This window comes from Telmatherina bonti (assembly GCF_933228915.1).
Source record: "Telmatherina bonti genome assembly, chromosome: 7".
Lineage (NCBI taxonomy): Eukaryota > Metazoa > Chordata > Actinopteri > Atheriniformes > Telmatherinidae > Telmatherina > Telmatherina bonti.
This window is the reverse complement of record NC_136625.1, coordinates 39,224,765-39,231,630: the sequence shown is the minus strand read 5'-3', so window position 1 is coordinate 39,231,630 and position 6,866 is coordinate 39,224,765.

Here is a 6,866-nt window from a genome sequence, read left to right as displayed (position 1 = left end):
CCAGTTGATGCAGACCAGCAGGTGGAGACCAGCAGGTGGAGACCAGTTGATGCAGACCAGCAGGTGGAGACCAGTTGGTGGAGACCAGCAGGTGGAGACCAGCAGGTGGAGACCAGCAGGTGGAGACCAGTTGATGGAGACCAGCAGGTGGAGACCAGCAGGTGGAGACCAGCAGGTGGAGACCAGTTGATGCAGACCAGCAGGTGGAGACCAGCTGATGCAGACCAGCAGGTGGAGACCAGCAGGTGGAGACCAGCAGGTGGAGACCAGTTGATGCAGACCAGCAGGTGGAGACCAGTGGTTGGAGACCAGTTGATGCAGACCAGCAGGTGGAGACCAGTTGATGCAGACCAGCAGGTGGAGACCAGTTGGTGGAGACCAGCAGGTGGAGACCAGCAGGTGGAGACCAGCAGGTGGAGACCAGTTGATGCAGACCAGCAGGTGGAGACCAGCTGATGCAGACCAGCAGGTGGAGACCAGTTGATGCAGACCAGCAGGTGGAGACCAGCAGGTGGAGACCAGCAGGTGGAGACCAGCTGATGCAGACCAGCAGGTGGAGACCAGCAGGTGGAGACCAGCAGGTGGAGACCAGTTGATGCAGACCAGCAGGTGGAGACCAGCAGGTGGAGACCAGTTGATGGAGACCAGCAGGTGGAGACCAGCAGGTGGAGACCAGCAGGTGGAGACCAGTTGATGCAGACCAGCAGGTGGAGACCAGCAGGTGGAGACCAGTTGATGCAGACCAGCAGGTGGAGACCAGCAGGTGGAGACCAGTTGATGCAGACCAGCAGGTGGAGACCAGCAGGTGGAGATCAGCAGGTGGAGACCAGCAGGTGGAGACCAGTTGATGCAGACCAGCAGGTGGAGACCAGTTGATGCAGACCAGCAGGTGGAGACCAGCAGGTGGAGACCAGCAGGTGGAGACCAGCTGATGCAGACCAGCAGGTGGAGACCAGCTGATGCAGACCAGCAGGTGGAGACCAGCAGGTGGAGACCAGCAGGTGGAGACCAGTTGATGCAGACCAGCAGGTGGAGACCAGCAGGTGGAGACCAGTTGATGCAGACCAGCAGGTGGAGACCAGTTGATGCAGACCAGCAGGTGGAGACCAGTTGGTGGAGACCAGCAGGTGGAGACCAGCAGGTGGAGACCAGCAGGTGGAGACCAGCAGGTGGAGACCAGTTGATGCAGACCAGCAGGTGGAGACCAGCAGGTGGAGACCAGTTGATGCAGACCAGCAGGTGGAGACCAGCAGGTGGAGACCAGTTGATGCAGACCAGCAGGTGGAGACCAGCAGGTGGAGATCAGCAGGTGGAGACCAGCAGGTGGAGACCAGCAGGTGGAGACCAGCAGGTGGAGACCAGTTGATGCAGACCAGCAGGTGGAGACCAGCAGGTGGAGACCAGTTGATGCAGACCAGCAGGTGGAGACCAGCTGATGCAGACCAGCAGGTGGAGACCAGTTGATGCAGACCAGCAGGTGGAGACCAGCAGGTGGAGACCAGCAGGTGGAGACCAGCTGATGCAGACCAGCAGGTGGAGACCAGCAGGTGGAGACCAGCAGGTGGAGACCAGTTGATGCAGACCAGCAGGTGGAGACCAGCAGGTGGAGACCAGTTGATGCAGACCAGCAGGTGGAGACCAGCAGGTGGAGACCAGTTGATGCAGACCAGCAGGTGGAGACCAGTTGATGGAGACCAGCAGGTGGAGACCAGCTGATGGAGACCAGCAGGTGGAGACCAGCTGATGCAGACCAGCAGGTGGAGACCAGTTGATGCAGACCAGCAGGTGGAGACCAGTTGATGCAGACCAGCAGGTGGAGACCAGCAGGTGGAGACCAGTTGATGCAGACCAGCAGGTGGAGACCAGCAGGTGGAGACCAGCTGATGCAGACCAGCAGGTGGAGACCAGCTGATGCAGACCAGCAGGTGGAGACCAGCAGGTGGAGACCAGCAGGTGGAGACCAGCAGGTGGAGACCAGCAGGTGGAGACCAGCTGATGCAGACCAGCAGGTGGAGACCAGCTGATGCAGACCAGCAGGTGGAGACCAGCAGGTGGAGACCAGCAGGTGGAGACCAGTTGATGCAGACCAGCAGGTGGAGACCAGCAGGTGGAGACCAGCAGGTGGAGACCAGTTGATGCAGACCAGCAGGTGGAGACCAGCTGATGCAGACCAGCAGGTGGAGACCAGTTGATGCAGACCAGCAGGTGGAGACCAGCAGGTGGAGACCAGTTGATGCAGACCAGCAGGTGGAGACCAGCAGGTGGAGACCAGCTGATGCAGACCAGCAGGTGGAGACCAGCTGATGCAGACCAGCAGGTGGAGACCAGCAGGTGGAGACCAGCAGGTGGAGACCAGCAGGTGGAGACCAGCAGGTGGAGACCAGCAGGTGGAGACCAGTTGATGCAGACCAGCAGGTGGAGACCAGCAGGTGGAGACCAGCAGGTGGAGACCAGTTGATGCAGACCAGCAGGTGGAGACCAGTTGATGCAGACCAGCAGGTGGAGACCAGTTGATGCAGACCAGCAGGTGGAGACCAGCTGATGCAGACCAGCAGGTGGAGACCAGCAGGTGGAGACCAGCAGGTGGAGACCAGTTGGTGGAGACCAGCAGGTGGAGACCAGCAGGTGGAGACCAGCAGGTGGAGACCAGCAGGTGGAGACCAGTTGATGCAGACCAGCAGGTGGAGACCAGCAGGTGGAGACCAGTTGATGCAGACCAGCAGGTGGAGACCAGCAGGTGGAGACCAGCAGGTGGAGACCAGCTGATGCAGACCAGCAGGTGGAGACCAGCAGGTGGAGACCAGCTGGTGGAGACCAGCAGGTGGAGACCAGCAGGTGGAGACCAGTTGATGCAGACCAGCAGGTGGAGACCAGTTGATGGAGACCAGCAGGTGGAGACCAGCAGGTGGAGACCAGTTGATGCAGACCAGCAGGTGGAGACCAGCAGGTGGAGACCAGCAGGTGGAGACCAGCAGGTGGAGACCAGTTGATGCAGACCAGCAGGTGGAGACCAGCAGGTGGAGACCAGTTGATGCAGACCAGCAGGTGGAGACCAGCAGGTGGAGACCAGCAGGTGGAGACCAGTTGATGCAGACCAGCAGGTGGAGACCAGCAGGTGGAGACCAGCAGGTGGAGACCAGTTGATGCAGACCAGCAGGTGGAGACCAGCTGATGCAGACCAGCAGGTGGAGACCAGTTGATGCAGACCAGCAGGTGGAGACCAGCAGGTGGAGACCAGCAGGTGGAGACCAGTTGATGCAGACCAGCAGGTGGAGACCAGCAGGTGGAGACCAGTTGATGCAGACCAGCAGGTGGAGACCAGCAGGTGGAGACCAGTTGATGCAGACCAGCAGGTGGAGACCAGCAGGTGGAGACCAGCAGGTGGAGACCAGCAGGTGGAGACCAGCAGGTGGAGACCAGTTGATGGAGACCAGCAGGTGGAGACCAGCAGGTGGAGACCAGTTGATGGAGACCAGCAGGTGGAGACCAGCAGGTGGAGACCAGCAGGTGGAGACCAGCTGATGGAGACCAGCAGGTGGAGACCAGCAGGTGGAGACCAGCAGGTGGAGACCAGTTGATGCAGACCAGCAGGTGGAGACCAGCTGATGGAGACCAGCAGGTGGAGACCAGCAGGTGGAGACCAGCAGGTGGAGACCAGTTGATGGAGACCAGCAGGTGGAGACCAGTTGACGCAGACCAGCAGGTGGAGACCAGCTGATGGAGACCAGCAGGTGGAGACCAGCAGGTGGAGACCAGCAGGTGGAGACCAGCTGATGCAGACCAGCAGGTGGAGACCAGCTGATGCAGAGCAGCAGGTGGAGACCAGCTGATGGAGACCAGCAGGTGGAGACCAGCAGGTGGAGACCAGCTGATGGAGACCAGCAGGTGGAGACCAGCTGATGCAGACCAGCAGGTGGAGACCAGCTGGTGGAGACCAGCAGGTGGAGACCAGTTGATGCAGACCAGCAGGTGGAGACCAGCAGGTGGAGACCAGCAGGTGGAGACCAGCAGGTGGAGACCAGCTGATGCAGACCAGCAGGTGGAGACCAGCTGATGCAGACCAGCAGGTGGAGACCAGCAGGTGGAGACCAGCTGATGCAGACCAGCAGGTGGAGACCAGCAGGTGGAGACCAGCAGGTGGAGACCAGCTGATGGAGACCAGCTGATGGAGACCAGCAGGTGGAGACCAGCAGGTGGAGACCAGTTGATGCAGACCAGCAGGTGGAGACCAGCAGGTGGAGACCAGTTGATGCAGACCAGCAGGTGGAGACCAGCTGATGGAGACCAGCAGGTGGAGACCAGCAGGTGGAGACCAGCAGGTGGAGACCAGCAGGTGGAGACCAGTTGATGCAGACCAGCTGGTGGAGACCAGCAGGTGGAGACCAGCTGATGCAGACCAGCAGGTGGAGACCAGTTGATGCAGACCAGCAGGTGGAGACCAGCAGGTGGAGACCAGCAGGTGGAGACCAGCTGATGCAGACCAGCAGGTGGAGACCAGCTGATGGAGACCAGCAGGTGGAGACCAGTTGATGCAGACCAGCTGGTGGAGACCAGCAGGTGGAGACCAGCTGATGCAGACCAGCAGGTGGAGACCAGTTGATGCAGACCAGCAGGTGGAGACCAGCAGGTGGAGACCAGCAGGTGGAGACCAGCTGATGCAGACCAGCAGGTGGAGACCAGCTGATGCAGACCAGCTGATGGAGACCAGCAGGTGGAGACCAGCAGGTGGAGACCAGCAGGTGGAGACCAGCAGGTGGAGACCAGTTGATGCAGACCAGCAGGTGGAGACCAGCAGGTGGAGACCAGTTGATGCAGACCAGCAGGTGGAGACCAGCAGGTGGAGACCAGTTGATGCAGACCAGCAGGTGGAGACCAGCAGGTGGAGATCAGCAGGTGGAGACCAGCAGGTGGAGACCAGTTGATGCAGACCAGCAGGTGGAGACCAGTTGATGCAGACCAGCAGGTGGAGACCAGCAGGTGGAGACCAGCAGGTGGAGACCAGTTGATGCAGACCAGCAGGTGGAGACCAGCAGGTGGAGACCAGTTGATGCAGACCAGCAGGTGGAGACCAGTTGATGCAGACCAGCAGGTGGAGACCAGTTGATGCAGACCAGCAGGTGGAGACCAGCTGATGCAGACCAGCAGGTGGAGACCAGCAGGTGGAGACCAGTTGATGCAGACCAGCAGGTGGAGACCAGCAGGTGGAGACCAGCAGGTGGAGACCAGTTGATGCAGACCAGCAGGTGGAGACCAGCAGGTGGAGACCAGCAGGTGGAGACCAGCTGATGCAGACCAGCAGGTGGAGACCAGCAGGTGGAGACCAGCAGGTGGAGACCAGTTGATGCAGACCAGCAGGTGGAGACCAGCAGGTGGAGACCAGTTGATGCAGACCAGCAGGTGGAGACCAGCAGGTGGAGACTAGCAGGTGGAGACCAGCAGGTGGAGACCAGCAGGTGGAGACCAGCAGCTGCTGTGTTAACAGTTACTTACCGCTTCACTTGGAGCTGGACGTCATCACACAGCTTGTAAAAGTTTGAGTCTTGTGGACGGTGAGGATCAAAGTTGTTCTGCTGTGTTTAGGGGGTGGGAGGGGTGAGTTCTGCTCATTACTGCCACCTGGTGGTGGAAAGAATCGTCTTGAACTCTTGCATACTCTGCCTTTAAGTATCTGGTTCTGGTGGTTTTAGATTTAACTCTCCACCAGACAGCAGACGATCTCAGCTTCCTGCAGAACTGAACTGTGCTTTGTCTTTTTTTCTAGATGTTTGTGCTGCCTTTCCACTCCAGTTTGCCGTCCAGTTGAACTCTGAGGTGCTGGTATTCCTCCACCACCTCCTCTCCCAGGATGGAAACAGTGCTGTTTTTACTGTTGTTCCTCATGAAATCAACAATTGGCTCCTTAGTTTTATTGGTGCTCAGGATGAGGTGATCCATCACTGATACTCTCCATGGAGACAGAGTAGGTCTGGGCAATTAATCGGGTTTTAATCTCAGTACGATCTGAGTTTTCAACGATGATGAAAATAAAAGGGTGTGATTATTTTTCTCTCTGCAGTTTCCTCTCCTGCTGTCTTCAGCTGCTAATCGAGCGTCTCTGGCGTTGCAGCGCTGTGCTGTAAACTCCTCCCACAGCCGCTTTGCTTTCATTCAGACACTGTTGCCAACTTGGAGACTTTCTCGCTAAATCTGGAGACTTTTTTGTTAAAAGCGACAAATCTAGCAGCTTTTACTGGAGTTATTAGAGACTTTTCTGGTGTTTTGGCGACTGACTTGAAGGCACATATTGTTCTGCAGTTACTGTAAGGAAGGAGCAGCGGGAGCCTCTCCCGTCCTAAAGCACTCCCAGGCGGCCAGTCTCAGTCGGCTCCGGCTGCAGGTCAATGTAGAATAACTGCAGTAGGTTGTGGAAGTTCACCTAAACATAGTTTATACCATTGTCAGTGACAACTGGCTGCATTATTTTCCTATACATAGTTCGGCCAGTTAAACACTGTAATATCCCTTCGTTACGGGGCGTTACCATAGCAACGCGTTAACCAGCTGGTTCAGATCAGCCGTCTTTTAACAGGTGGATGAGAGAAACGCGCTGCAGCCTGACAGCGGTTGTTTGGTATAAAACGTACATCCAGGCCGATGTAAAATAGTTCCTATATAAGCGGTAAAAGCAGATTAAACAACTTGGAACCGTACATTAGACAGTTATAATGTACGACACGGAGTCTAGAACACCACGACGTGCAGCGTTTAAAAATACTGGATAATTGTGTTAAATAATTGAGATCTCAATTTCTGTCAAAATCGTGATTATAATTTTTGTCATAATTAAGCAGCCCTAGTGCAGCGTAATCAAAGTATTCCTGCAGATG